The sequence below is a fragment of the Elephas maximus genome, chromosome 10 (assembly GCF_024166365.1).
Source record: "Elephas maximus indicus isolate mEleMax1 chromosome 10, mEleMax1 primary haplotype, whole genome shotgun sequence".
Classification (NCBI taxonomy): Eukaryota; Metazoa; Chordata; class Mammalia; order Proboscidea; family Elephantidae; genus Elephas; species Elephas maximus.
Genome location: NC_064828.1, coordinates 6,601,097 through 6,615,360, shown reverse-complemented (window position 1 = coordinate 6,615,360; position 14,264 = coordinate 6,601,097). Strand labels below are relative to the sequence as shown.

General features: G+C 45.1%; 1 protein-coding gene across 8 annotated transcripts in view; it reads right to left on the bottom strand.

Moving 5' to 3' along the window:
- The window catches only part of CEP152 (centrosomal protein 152), a 143,236-nt gene extending 142,684 nt beyond the window's left edge, over positions 1-552 (bottom strand). For all 8 annotated transcript variants that reach the window (XM_049898550.1, XM_049898552.1, XM_049898547.1 and 5 more), the window contains exon 1: positions 472-552. The gene's annotated coding sequence lies outside the window, so the exon portion shown is untranslated. The remainder of the gene's footprint in view (positions 1-471) is intronic.
- Between the last annotated feature and the right edge of the window lie 13,712 nt (positions 553-14,264).

Sequence of the window (14,264 nt, the reverse complement as noted above, 5' to 3'; positions counted from 1 at the left end):
GCGGGGCCGCCGAGCAGCCCTGGCACGCGGCAGCCACCGCAGCCCGAGGGAGGCAGCCATGAATGGCCCCGCAGGAGCGCGCAGCCTTACCGGGGACGCAGCGCGGCGCCGCCCACGGCACGGCCAACAGGAGCGCCAGGCGGACGCTGCACGGGGCCGCCGCGCCAGGCCGCAGCCCCGGGGCCCGCGTCACACGCCCCGCTCAGCGCGCCTGAACAGAGCGCCTCTGTGAGCCAGGCGCGGCGGGGCGACCGGGCGGGGTCCCGGGGGCCCTGCAGCCTGCGGGAGGCCAGCGGCGGGCCCCGGGGAAGAAGGGGTGCGGGTGACGCTCCAAGGAGCTGAGCCCGCGTCCGCCGACAGCCGGCGCTGCGGTGAGGCCGGGGGCTCAGCTCCGGCAAGCCTCCACCCAGACCCTGACGACCAGATCGCCTCTGAGCCCAGCCCCAAGGCTAGCCGCGAAGCGAAACTCACCAGAGGCCACAGATGCCGTCGCCGCGGGGAAACTCCGGCCCTGTCGGAAGACCAGCTTCTGGCGAACCCCTCTCCCCCGGCTCTCATCCGCGAGCGCCTTCCTGGTGACAACCGAACCCTGGGGCGCTGAGGCCTTGAGGAGCAGCCGTCTCCTTCAATCCCGGCTAGAAGTTCGCCCTGTGCGCGGGCCCATGCCGACTGGGGGCGGGGCGAAGAGGCGGAAGTCCCCGCCCTCCTCAAGCTTGGTTGAGAAGTCCGCCAGCTGTCGCAAACGTACGGCTGTTTGAAAGCGGGCGCCAGAGGCGGCGGGAAGTGCCTCTGTACGTCTATTGGTGGATTCGTGAGCCAATTACGAGAAGGCTCCCTCTCGGGTGGGCGGGCTTATCGGTTGCCTAGAGTCGCGCAGGCACCTGGCGTCCTGCTTTCGGCCCTCGCCGACCCACCTGGCTGGAACGCCAGCCCTTGGCTGCCGCTGGCTGATGCGGCCGGAGGCTGGAGCGGTGACTCCTGCCCCCGCGCTTCTCACTCCTAAACCCCAGTTCTCGGCCGCTGGTCGGAAGCCCTCAGTCTCTCCACCGAGCTCTCGCCTTGGGGGCTTTGCATTTGCCCTTCCGTTTCTTTAAGGTGCCTATAGGGTCGCTATGAGTCGGAATCGACTCGACGGCACTGCGTAGAGACTGGCCTCCACCTGAACAGCCTCAGATACTGCTTCTCTTTGTCTTCTGGCTTACTAGGTCTTGCCTTGTTTTAATTTGTGTTTCTGTAATTACTGAAGAGGTGGTCCGTTTTCCCTCGGAATTATTCACTACTTGAATTTTCTCGAATGTGAATGTTGTCACTTAGGTGTATGTTTGTCCTTTAAGACAGCACTACCAGTCTGCCTGCAGTAAAACCCATAATAACTGTACCTGCCGTGGTTACAGTGGTTCCGGCGAACATCGAGGAGGGGGCAGCAGCATATAGATAGCCTTTTAACCTTTTTCCCTGTATCCTTGTATGGAGTCAGCTGCCTATGACCACTCCTCACAATCTGGCTCTTCTTCCTTTGCTACTTCACTGCCCCACCCCGACACCTGTAACCCCATCAGCTAGTTACGGGTCTGGCACCTAACAGGTCCTCAGCCTACGGTAACGGAATGAATGAAATCACAGGCCAGCTACCTGCGGTTCCCAGAGTGCTTTTGTTTGGTTCAAACTCTTTCTTTCGCCTTATGGCCTACTCATCCTTCAGGATAGACGAGCGCTTCCCTTCCTGAGGCACACCTCCCTCCCTCCCGTGGCTGAACTGAGCATCCTACCTCTGTACACCGAATACAGAGCACATCCTAGTTCTCATTCCCTGCCGTGAGTTGTTGTGTCTCTTTCAGTCAGCATACTGTGACTCTCTTGAGGTCCTTTGCTTCTTGAGCATCTAACGTAGCTCATGGCCCATGATGAATGAATGACCAAATAAATGAAGATTTTTGGGGCCAGGAAAAAAAAAAAAAAAAGGCATCAGGTAAACGGCAGTTATTGAACCTGGGCCAAGGTATCTGTTTGTTAGTGAGAGCTGGGCTTGGGGACTTTTCGAGTACGCTGAAGTCCATCAGCAAGCTGTGTGTAATGTCTGTGCTACGTGTTAGAACGGAATGCAACAAGAAGATTGACCCCTGCCGGCTGTTCCGTAGAGAGATGAAAGCTTTGTGCATAAAAGGTGTACAGGGTAGAAGCACATTAAGAGAGAGTGTTCATAATCCCTTACATAGTGCTTTTTAGTTTAGTAAATACTTTGACAGACATTGTCTCCATTTGTCCTCACAATAACCCTGTGGGGGCTAGGACAGGTATTCTTACCTCCTATTTTACAGCTGAAGAAACTGACACAAAAAGAAATTAGATGACTTGTCAAAGGCTACACAGCTAATATGAGACAGAAGCAGAGTTTGAGCCCAGGCCTTCTATCTCCAGGGTTAGTGGTGGCTCAGTGGTAGAATTTTTTTTTTGTTTTGTAATTTAGATGAACCAGCTTCTCATTAAACAATTAGTACACGTACTGTTTTGTGACGTTGGTTGCCAACCTCATGACATGTCCAAACTCTTCTCGACCTTGGGCTCCCTATTACCCGCTTTCCTGTCCCTTCCTGTCTCCTAGTCCTTGCCCCAGGGCTGGCGTGCTAGTTCAGCCTCATTTTGTTTTACGGGCCTGTCTAATCTTTGCCTGAAAGGTGAACCTCAGGAGTGATTTCATTACTGAGCTAAAAGGTGTCCGGGAGCCATACTCTTGGGGTTTCTCCAGTCTCTGTCAGACCAATAAGTCTGGTCTTTTTTATTTTATTTTTTTATGAGTTAGAATTTTGTTCTACATTTTTCTCGAGCTCTGTCCAGGACCCTCTATGTGATCCTTGTCAGAGCAGTCAGTGGTGGTAGCCGGGCACCATCTGGTGCAGGACTCAGTCTGGTGGAGGCTGTGGTAGTTGTGGTCCATTAGTCCTTTGAACTAATCTTTCCCTTGTGTCTTTGGTTTTCTTCATTCTTCAGTGGTAGAGTTCTTGCCTTCCATGGTAGAGACCCAAATTCAATTCCCAGCCAATGGCCCTCAGCACAGCAACCACCTGTCTGTCTGTGGAGGCTTGCATGTTGCCATGATGCTGAACAGGAGCTTCCAGCTAAGGTATCTAGGAAGAAAGGCCTGGCAATCTCCTTCTGAAAAATCAGCTAATGAAAATTTTATGATCACAATAGTTCAGTCCCATTGTGCATGGGTTTATCATGAGTGGCGTCCTACTCAACAGCAGTTAACAATGCCCACCTTTATCCTCAAATCTAGAGTTCATCACTTCCTGTAAAAGATTTTGGTGTGACTTCTTTTTTTTTTTTTTTAAGCACATAAGTGACAATGGAAAAAAAAAAAAAAAAAAAAGTGACAATGGATACAGAGTAAGAATAAATCAGAAGCCCCTGCCTAAGGTAACTTTAGAATCCATTTTAAGGTCTGGGAAGGAGCAGAATTATGGATATATTGCAACCAATAGAATTGTCATTGGCTGTCTAAAGTTTAAGGCAGGACCCCTGCCCTCAAGGTACCTACACTCTATATGGGATGAGAATGCTTACATAAAAAAGACAATGGTTAATAAAAGTAAAAATAGTAATAGTTTACTAAGTGTGTTGTTGTCATTGTTAGATGCCACAGAGTCAATTTTTTGACTCACAGCAACTCCATGTGATAAAGTAGGACTGCCCCATAGAGTTTTCTAGGCTGTAATCTTCATGGAAGCAGATCACCAGGCCTTCACGAACATCTAAGGAAGGGTCTGCAGTGAAAATTTCTGGAGGAAGGGGAGAGAGCTCGCAGGGCAGGCTGATTAGCATGCGTGATTTCTCAGAAGGCAATGAGAAAGTCTGACGGGCAAAACTGGAGGCTTCTAATATTTGGCATTAAGGTTGAAGACATAGGCAGGAAGGGAGCAAGCTCGATAAAAGAATGTGAAGCCTGGAGAAATGGGTAAGGCCTTCTACAGAGGTAAGGTACCTTGCATAGAGCAATGAACTTAACGTGTTCAGAGAACTACAAACAGAGCATTCTGGGAAAGTGAAGACCAGTGCAAGGGAAGAGAGAAATGCTGCCAGAGGCCTCCAATGCTGAACAGAAGATTATTTGTGTGGTGAAAGGTGGGTCAATGTTTGCCTTGCATTTTTAAAAGGACACACCTATAAGCTGGGAGGGCTTGTTTATATTTCAAGGAGGAACGTCATGCTGTTGGTGCAGTGGGGTCCTTCTCACTTAGAAGCATTTATAAAAGTGGAACTAAACCATCATTTCTCCTGTTTGCTACGTTCTCTTTGGTTTCAAAAAGGAGCCCTGGTGGAGCAGTGGTTAAGTGCATGGCTGCAAACTGTAAAGGACAGTCACTAGCTGCTCCATGGGAGAAAGATGTAGCAGTCTGCTTCCATAAAGATCACAGCCTGGAAACTGGGACAGTTCTGCTCTGTCCTGAAGGGTTGCTATGAATGGGAAGTTCAGCAATGGGTTGGCTGGTTGGTTGGTTTCGAAGCTATCAGATGGAAGCAGCGCCATCACGAAATAAGGAAGGCTTTCTTCAAAAGAGCACTGAGATTAGAGTGAGGAGATCTGAGTTCACGTTCCAGCTCTCCTGCCTGCTAGCCTTTGTCCACAGCAGTTCCTTTAATGCTCTGAGCCTCAGAATCCTTATCTGAAAATAAAGGTAATGCCTACTTTACAGGATTTGGGGAAGGATGAAATAAGAATGTCAAAGAGCTTTCAAAACACAGGTTCCCCCACTATCTGAAAGTAGAGCATCCCTGTCAAACCTTTCCTAAGCCGAAATGGCATAAAGTGAAGAACAATTCCCATTCATTTATATGGGGAAAAAATATGAGCGTTCCCAGACCCAAAAAATAACCTACCAGATCATACCAAATAACACATAAAACCCTTACGAGCCCTCTTAGGCTTTTCTGATACCTTAGGCCACATTTTACTGGCAGATGCACAGAATAAACCGAGATAAAGCACAGATGCTCACAGACACAGTTCAGAGCTATGGTGGCTTCATGTTGAGATACTGAGTGTAGTTCCCAGGGAGGGAGCTTGGCAGGGACACTCGGCCTGGCCAGGGTGCATGCTGCCTCTTTAAGGGCTCACTGCAAAACAAACGATGGATGCTATTTCCTCTTTTTGCCTTTTTTATAAAAGCAAAAATCCTCTTCAGATTTCTTTCTGTTAGAAAAACAGGTACAATCGTAGGTCTTTTGTAAAAGTGAAGAAGTGTAAAGCAAACTTTGGAAAAGCGGGGGACACCTGTATAGAAATACTATTTAAAGATTATTTCTATTCTGTTCTGTGTACTGTGGCTGATTGGACTGGAGTACACACTGTGGGCTGAGGTAAGACAGGGAAACCAGAAGGTATCATTCTCCCCCCACCCCCCCCAATACTGAGCATTCTGGGAGTGGATGGCAGGGGAGAATGAGGTCAATGTGTTCGGAGGGAAGCAGGAGTGTATGACCTGGGACGACAAAGGAGTCTTTGCAAAGGAGATGACTTCATGAAAACAGGACAAAAATATGAAGTGCTAAGGAGATGGAAACAGGCGTGTTTGGAAAGAATTGCTACAGATTGTTTTAATAACTGTTTTCAAAAAAAACATGTTGAAATCCTAACCCCTGCACCTGTGAATGGGACCCTGTTTGGAAATAAGGGTTCTTCTTTTGTTATATTAATGAGGTCATATGGGGTAAACTGGGTCCTAACCAGTCCCTCTGAGTGGTGTCTTCTAAAAAGGGGAAACAGGCATGGAGGGACACACCCAGGGAGAAGACACCAAGTGAGGAACCACCAGCAAGCTGAGGAACATGTGGCTGCCAACAGGGGAGATCTCCTGCAGCCAGTGTCCTGATTTAGACTCCTTACCTGCAAGACTATGAGACAATAAATTACTCACCTTAAAAGCACCCACTCTGTGTGGTGTTTTGTTACAGTAGCCCAGGAGACTAAGACAGGAACTGAGAAAAATCAGATCATTCTTTGTATGCACTTCCTTCATTCAACAATCTTTTGAGCACCTACTTTGTTCTAGGGGCTCATTTAATATTGAATATGGGTCAAAATGCCTGTCCTACTCCAGCCTCTTGAAATGGAATCTGCTTCTTCCCACAGCCACTGTGGCCTTACCACCACGACCTTCCCGCGAGCCCCCAGCCCCGGCCATACCGGATTGGATCAAGGGTCAGCAGCATACCCAAGCTGGGAAGATTATGTTCCCTTCCCAGACAACTGAACTAAGAGTCCCCGCAACTGAGTCAGGTGGTAACCACACAGAAGAGAAGCAGCCTTCATTACGCTTGTCTGTATTATGTCGGAAACGTGCAGCCTCCACAGCCTGGACTGAAAGCCATAAAACTCTATTGAACCCATGGATCTGCCTGGTTCTCTCACCTTGTGAAGACTGACACTTCAGCTTTTCCTTGGGTTCTGTGATGCATTGTTGTCATTAGCTGATTTGTTGTTGGCTGCTGTTAATGCTCACTCCTGGTAACCCCATGTGTGTCAGAGTAGAACTGCTCAACAGGGTTTTCAAGGCTGTGACCCTTTGGAAGCAGATGACTAGGCCTGTCTTATAAGGTGCCTCTAGGTGGGTTTGAAACACCTAATTTTTGGCTAGCGGTGGAGCATTTAACTGTTTGCACCACCCAGGGACTCCTGGTTCTGTGATACCCGAACCATAAAATAAAATACCTTTGGCATGAGCTGGCTTTGGTGGATTTCTAGTCCCCAAAACCAAACCTTCCCTACTTGGATGAATTCATGACTATGGATTGCATTTGGAAAGTCTAAATCAGTGGTTCCCCAAACATGGTCCATAGCCCACTGGTGGACCTCGAGGATCTTCCTGACAGGCCATAAATGATCCAAACATGCAAATCTTTTCTTCACTTATCATGGGGAAATTATTTGCAATTTTATAGACTTATATTTTTATATAAATCCAAGGGTTACCTACTGGTAATCTACCAAGTAAGATTGTTGTTGTTAGGTGCCGACGAGTCCGTTCTCACTCATAGTGACCCTATGCACAACAGAACGAAACATTGCCCGGTCCTGCACCATCCTTACAATAGTAAGAGATTAAGGGTTACTAATGTTTAGAATTCATAAATTAAAATTAGCCAATTATTCAAATTTACCAAGAAGGCTTATTCATCATTTCTATGTGCAACATTGCAAAGCTCCTGCTGGTACACACTTGGAGATAACTGGAATTCCCATTTTGAAGAAAGAATGTAACAGCTTTTAAAAACCAGGAAGCCGTGGTTTTTAAGAGCTGTTACTCCATTCATTACCAGCGCTCTTTGTCTGGCTTCATCAATGTCAGTTACGTTGGTGGCAAGTTGTTTGGATAACCCAACTGTGTGTAGTGATAACTAATATATTGGTTTACACTTTTCCTATAGCTTGGCTTTAAAATAACACACATATTGAAATTCAAGTCTTAATCACCATTTATCAATTGCTTAAGCAGTCAACTTATAATTCCTCTGAAATTTGCTTGTACTTTATTGCAATGTGCCAACTGTGAATTTGTTCTATTTAAATAACTCACAACATATTACCAAGGCAAGAGTGGTAAAATTATTTAAATTATTAAAAAACTTATATGGCAGTGTTTGGAAATATGAAATCATGTGAAAGAGATCATATTCCTCTCCTAAAACTCAGTAAATAAACAATTCCTATTATTTCCCTCCAGCTCTTTGTCACTGAGTTCTTTTTTTCCTACCTAAAAACTAAAAAAGGAGTGGAAGGTGTATTGGAGACGAGGTCTTTTGCCTCTTCAATTGTCTTTGGTTTGAAAAGTGTGAAAGCCAATGCCTGGACTTAAAGTTTAGGGTATTAAAATCACAACAAAGTTTTTAATAAGAAAACTAATAGAAGTGATCGGAAGAAGTCATGTTGGCTGTTTGATAAAGATCCAAAGCAGCAAGAACTATATTTGATTGTGGAATGCAGACCCCCTCAAAAGCCAGGAAATGCTCAAGCCAGTCCACTTCTGTCTCTCGAGGCCCCCGGTAAATTAAAAAAGAAACACCCAAATAAGATTTAATGTTTGCATATATTTTAAATGTTTATATAACATTTTAAGTGCATATAGGCAAAATACAACATAATTTAATGATACCATTCATAAGAAAACTGCAGGATTAATTAAAAACATTAACATATTTGAGAATTTAGATAGTATAGTTTAGTAATGAGATAACTTTTTTTTTTTTTTTGAGATAATGTGTTTAAAGTTTTTGACATACAGCTGTCTTAGGTCAGTGTGTTAATTTCCTATGGCTGATGTAGCAAAATGCCACAAAGTGGGTGACTTTAAACAACAGAAATTTAGTGTCTCACAGTTCTGGAGGCAAGGAGTTCGAGGTCAGGGTATCAGCTCTGTTGATTCCTTCTGAGGCTCTGAGAGAGAATCTGTTCCATGGCTCTGCTAGTTTCTGGTAGCTCCAGATGTTTCTTAGCATTCCTCAGCTTATAGATATATCTTCACGTGGCCTGTCTCCCTTCTGTCCATCTCTCTGTCTCTTCCAGAAGGACATCACTCATATTGGATTAGGGCTCATCATACCCCAGTATGACCTCATGTTAACTGATTACATCTTCACAAAGACCCTATTTTCAAACAAGGTCATGTTCACATGTACCAGGAGTTAGGACTTCAATCTATCTTTTGGGGGGAAACAATTCACGACAGTGGGGTTTGCAGAAGTGAACCTTGGGGTGAGAATTCAGGTGTAAATAACTCAAGGAAGGGCTCCCAGGAGAACTCACTAAGAGAGGCAGGCCAGGGAAGAGAAGAAGCCAAGTGAGAGTGTGATTTCAGGAGAAACGCCAGCCTCAGCCTGAAGCCACGGGAGCGTAACCTGGATAGAGGCAAAGGAACTAGGTTTTCATACTCCTGCACTAGTGATGGTGGTAGGAAAGGTGGAAACTGACAGGCTTCTCTGGCTGTTGGTGACCCAAAGTAGCTCCGCTAGCCTGAGGCTGTCCTCAGAATGACCAGTGCCACAATGCAGGCAATAAGAAGCAGAACAGCAGAAGCCAGGGGAGAACATACAGAAATGGTTAAAGGGATCCAAGGAGTCTGCACAGACGACTCACAGTGTCTCCTACAATACGGTTGTTTGCAATCCTTTGATCTTGTCTGCATATCTCTGGAGGCGCTATCCAGTGTTCAGATTTGAGGCCCTTCATGAATGGGAGGTTTCATCTAGCTCATCTAACTGACCTCCTCCTAGTCCTAATAGGATGAGATCTGGGACTACCAAGATGATCCTACCACCTTGTTCAATGGGTATAGTATATTCAGTAAAATGGCCTGTGGTTAAAATAGCCATCTTCCCAATATCTCTGGACATACCTAGGTTTTACCACAAATTCCTTTTTTTAAATTAAACTTTTTATTGTGAGATAATTGTAGACCTACCTGAGGTTGTAAAAAATAATCAGAAAGATCTCTCATACCCTTTTCCAGTTTATACCACCCTGGCACAATCAAGATAAAGAGCACTTCCGTCACCAGAAGAATCCCTCGTCGTGTTGCCCTTCTGTAGCTGCACCCGCTTCCTTCTCTTCCCCCCGCCCCGCCACCATCCCATCCTTAATCTCTGGCAGCTTTAATCTGTTCTCCATTTCTATGATTTTATTATTTCAGGAATGTTATAGAAATAAAATTATACAGTATATACCCATTTGAGCTTGGCTTTTTTCACTCAGCAAAATTTTCTGTAGATTAATCCAAGTTGTTGAGTTTACCAATAGTTCTTCCTTTTTTATTGCTGAGTAGTAGTCCATCGTATGAATGTATCACAGTTTGTTTAACCGTTCACTCACTGAAGGATATCTGGGTTGTTTCAGTTTTGGGTTATTATGAATAAAGCTGCTACAAACATTTATGTACATGTTTTCAGGTGAACGTTAAGATTTCATTTCTCTGAGTAAAATGCTCGGGAGGGCAATCGCTGGGTCAAATGTCACTTGCATGTTTAGTTTTATAGGAAACCGCCAAACTCTTTCCCAGAGTGGCTGCACCGTGTTACATTCCCAGTGGTAACTTACATGATGCACCCTCGCTACTCCCAGCAGCATTTGGAGTTGTGGCCATTTTTCATTTTACCCACTCTCATAGGTGTCAGAATTTTACCTAGTCTGACTAGCGTCATAAGTGAATTGGAACTGTTCCCTTCTCTTCAGTTTTCTGGAAGTGAGTGTGTAGAACTGATAATAATTGTTTAAACAACTGGTAGAATTTTCCAGTGAAAGCATCTGGGCCTGGAATTTCTTTTAGACAAGGTTTCTCATTGTGAATTCAGTTTTCTTAGATGTTATAGAGCTATTCGAATTATAGATCTTATATTGAGTGAATTGTGGTAGTTTGGGCTTTTTGAGGAACTGGCCCATTTTAGCTAAGCTGCCAGATTTGTGTGTGGAACTGTTTCTAGCATTCCCTTATGAATCTTTTGATGTCTGTAATATCTTTAACAATAACATCTGTCATTCCTGATATTCACAGTTCGGGTCTTCTACCTTTTTTTCTCTGTCTTGCTAGAGGTTTGTCGATTTTATTGATCTTTTCAGAGAGCCGACACTTTGTTTCATTGATTTCTCTCTATTGTTTTCAATTTCATTGACTTCTGGTCTTCTCTGTATTATTTCCTTCCTCCTGCTTCTTCAGGTTTATTTTGCGCTTCTTTTTCTAGGTTTCTAGGTTTTTGAAGTAGGAGCTTAGATTACTGACTTGAGACTTTTTCTTTTTCTAATGTATTTAGTGCTGTAAATTTCCTTCTCAGCATGGCTTTAGCCGTGTCTCACAAAGTTTGAGATGCTGTATGTTCATTTTCAGTCAGTTCAGCGTACTTTTTTATTTTCCTTCAGACCTCCTCTTTGATCCATGGTTATTTAGAAGTGTTTATTTATTTAGAAGCTTATGTGTTTATTTAGAAGTGTGCTGTTTGTTTACAAGTATTTGAAGATTTTTGTTATCTTTCTGCTGTTGATTTCTAGTTTGATTCCATTGTGATCAGAGAACACACTGTGTAATGTCAGTTCGCTTAAGTTTGTTGAGATTTGTTTTACGGCCCAGAAATACAGTCTATCTTGGTATGTCCCACGGGTACCTGAAAAAAGAGCGTGAATTCTGCTCTCGTTGAGTGGAGTGTTCTGCAAGCACTAACCAGTCCTGTCAGTTGATGGTGTTGTTGGGTTCTTGCCGATCTTCTGTCTCATTGTTCTAGAGGGGTACTGAAGTCTCCAACTCCTGTGGATTTCTCTCTTTCTCCTGTAAGTTCTATCAGTTTTTGTTTCACATATTTTGCAGATCTGTTGTTTGATGCAGCATATTTAGGATTGCTCTGTCTTCTTGGTGGATTGACTCTTTTATCATTAAATAATGTCCCTCTCTGTCTCTGGTAACTTTCTCTGCTCTGAAGCCCTCATGGGTCTGCACTATCTCAAGAAGTAAATTTACCCAGAAGAAAAAGATGTCATTCTCAGGGGGGTAAGTGAAGAGAGGTAAATGAAGGAACGCTCTCCCTTCACTTACTGGCTCAAAGAACAAGCAGCATTGTAATGCCTTTCCTCGAATGCATCCTTTAAGGAAATCTTCGTGGGCTAGGGTAGGTCCTGGTAATGGGACAGCAAGCAGGATGTCTGCTGCTTCCCGTTTCATTAACAGTGTATGTTCTATATCTCTGCCCTTCATTTGGACTTCCTATCGGCTAACAAATTAGTAGGTCACGAAGGTCCCAGAGAAGAACTGAATTAGGCCAGGCTGAGTTTGGATAAAGCTCTTGAGCCAAATGGAAAATGTTGTCCCTGAACATTGTCCTGCTGCTTCCCTGTCTTTACCTCTGTGTCCTTGGAAGTTATTCACTGGGACCAATGGCACAGTCGGATAGAGCTTCTTAAGGTGTTTAGACTTCACGGCAACCATCTTTCATCCTAAGCTAGGTGAGACAGCCCACGTCACGTCACCATGTGCTGCTGTCTGGCCATGGCGGACATTTGTCCAGCCCACTGTGATTTCCTGCTTGGCACCCCTGTGAGAGGTTGGTAATGGTCAGTCATCAGATGTCTGGGAACTAGTGAGGCCAGATCATCACAGTTCAGCCTCTCAGCATTGTCACTCCCTTTCTCTGCTCTTCGGTTAAGTTCCCAGCAAAAAACGGACGTCATTCTCAAAGGGGTAACTGAAGAGAGGTGTCATGGATTGAATTATGTCCCCCCAAAAATGTGTGTATCAATTGGCCTGGGTCATGATTCCCAGTACTGTGTGATTTTTCTATATGTTGTAAATTCCACCTCTATGATGTTATATATGATGTTATAGGGTTGCTATGAGTCGGAATCGACTCGATGGCAGTGGGTTTATGATGTTAATGAGGGTGGTTGGGCATCAGTTGTGTTAGTAAGGCAGGACTCAATCTACGAGATTGGATTGTGTTTTAAGGCAATCTCTTGAGATATAAAAGATAGAAGAAGTGAGCAGAGAGACAGGGGGACTTCATACCACCAAGAAAGTGGCACCAGGAGCAGAGTGCATCCTCTGGACACAGGGTCCCTGCACCTGAGAAGCTCACTGACAGGGGAAGATTGAGAACAAGGACCTTCCTCCAGAGCCCACACAGAGAGAAAGCCTTCCCCTGGAGCCGACGCCCTGAATTTGGACTTATAACGTACTAGACTGTGAGAAAATAAATTTCTCTTTGTTAAAGCCTCCACTTGTGGTATTTCTGTTACAGTAGCACTAGATGACAAAGAAGTAAATGAAGGGACATTTCCAGAATGCGGGCAGAATTAAGGAAATCAACTAGCAATGGTGAAAATCCATGGCCTAGTTGTAGGAACTGGAAACCCTGATAGCATAGTGGTTAAGAGCCACTGCTGCTAACCAAAAAGTCAGCGGTTTGAATCCACCAGGTGCTCCTTGGAAACCGTATGGGGCAGTTCTACCCTGCCCTATAGGGTCACTAGGAGTCGGAATCTACTTGACGGCAATGGGTTTGGTTTTCGGAAACCTTGGTGGCCTAGTGGTTCAGTGCTACAGCTGCTAACCAAGAGGTCGGCAGTTCGAATCCACCAGGTGCTCCTTGGAAATTCTATGGGGCAGTTCTACTCTGTCCTATAGGGTCACTATGAGTCGGAATCGACTCGATGGCAGTGGGTTTGGTTTGGGTTTGGTTAGTCATAGGAAAAAGTGGTTAGAAACTCTAGGCCTGAGGGGGCAAAGGGAGGAAGCAGAGTTATCAGAGGAGAGTTGTCGCTGTGGGAGAGACTCCGCCCAACAGGAGCTGTGGTTTCAGGTAGAGGAGCAGCCACCAGAGGTGGGACTTCCTTACCTTCAGGGTCCCTCACTTACAAGGGTCCCTGGCAATGTGTTTATATGCCCTCTCCTTTTTTTAATCTCCAAAATTAAGGTATTTTAACCACATTTGGTTAAAATCAGTGTCTCCCTCCACACCTACCTCCTATCTCCCCATTGTACCTGCTTCCATGTTGGGTAGCATTGCAAAGGCCACAAGCAATTCTGAGATATGCCTAATGGGAAGCTGAGCTGGCTGGCAACACATTTAGTTTAGATTTAGTGCAACAGATTTATGTAGTTTGCAATCACTTTTTTTTTCTGAGTATAGTTAATTTATTGTTCCTCGTCTTGTGGCAGAAACCCTGGTGGTGTAGTGGTTAAGTGTTACAGCTGCTGGCCAGAGGGTCGGCAGTTCAAATCCGCCAGGTACTCCTTGGAAACTCTATGGGGCAGTTCTACTCTGTCCTATAGGGTCACTATGAGTTAGAATTGACTCGATGGCACTGGGTTTGGTTTTTGGTTTCATCTTGTGGAAACCCTGGTGGTGTAGTGGTTAAGAGCTCGGCTGTAAACCAAATGGTTGGTGGTTCAAATTTACCAGCCACCCCTTGGAAACTCTATGGGGCAGTTCTTCTCTGTCCTATAGGGTCACTATGAGTCAGAATCGACTCGGCGGCAGTGAGTTTGGCTTTTTTTTTTGGTCTTGTGTAGAAATGCTTCCAGAAATACACCTAACACCCACGTTCATACATCACTGTGTATTGATAATTTTTAATTTTACTAAAGAGGTTCCCCCCCAAAACTGTATATACTCCAGACCTCAGAAAACCTTGATCTGCTCTTCACAGCCACTGCCAACACCCGGGCTCAGTTGGAGTGAAGGGAGGGGAACACTGGCCAAACAGGCAAAAGTCAGAGGACTAGCGATCACCT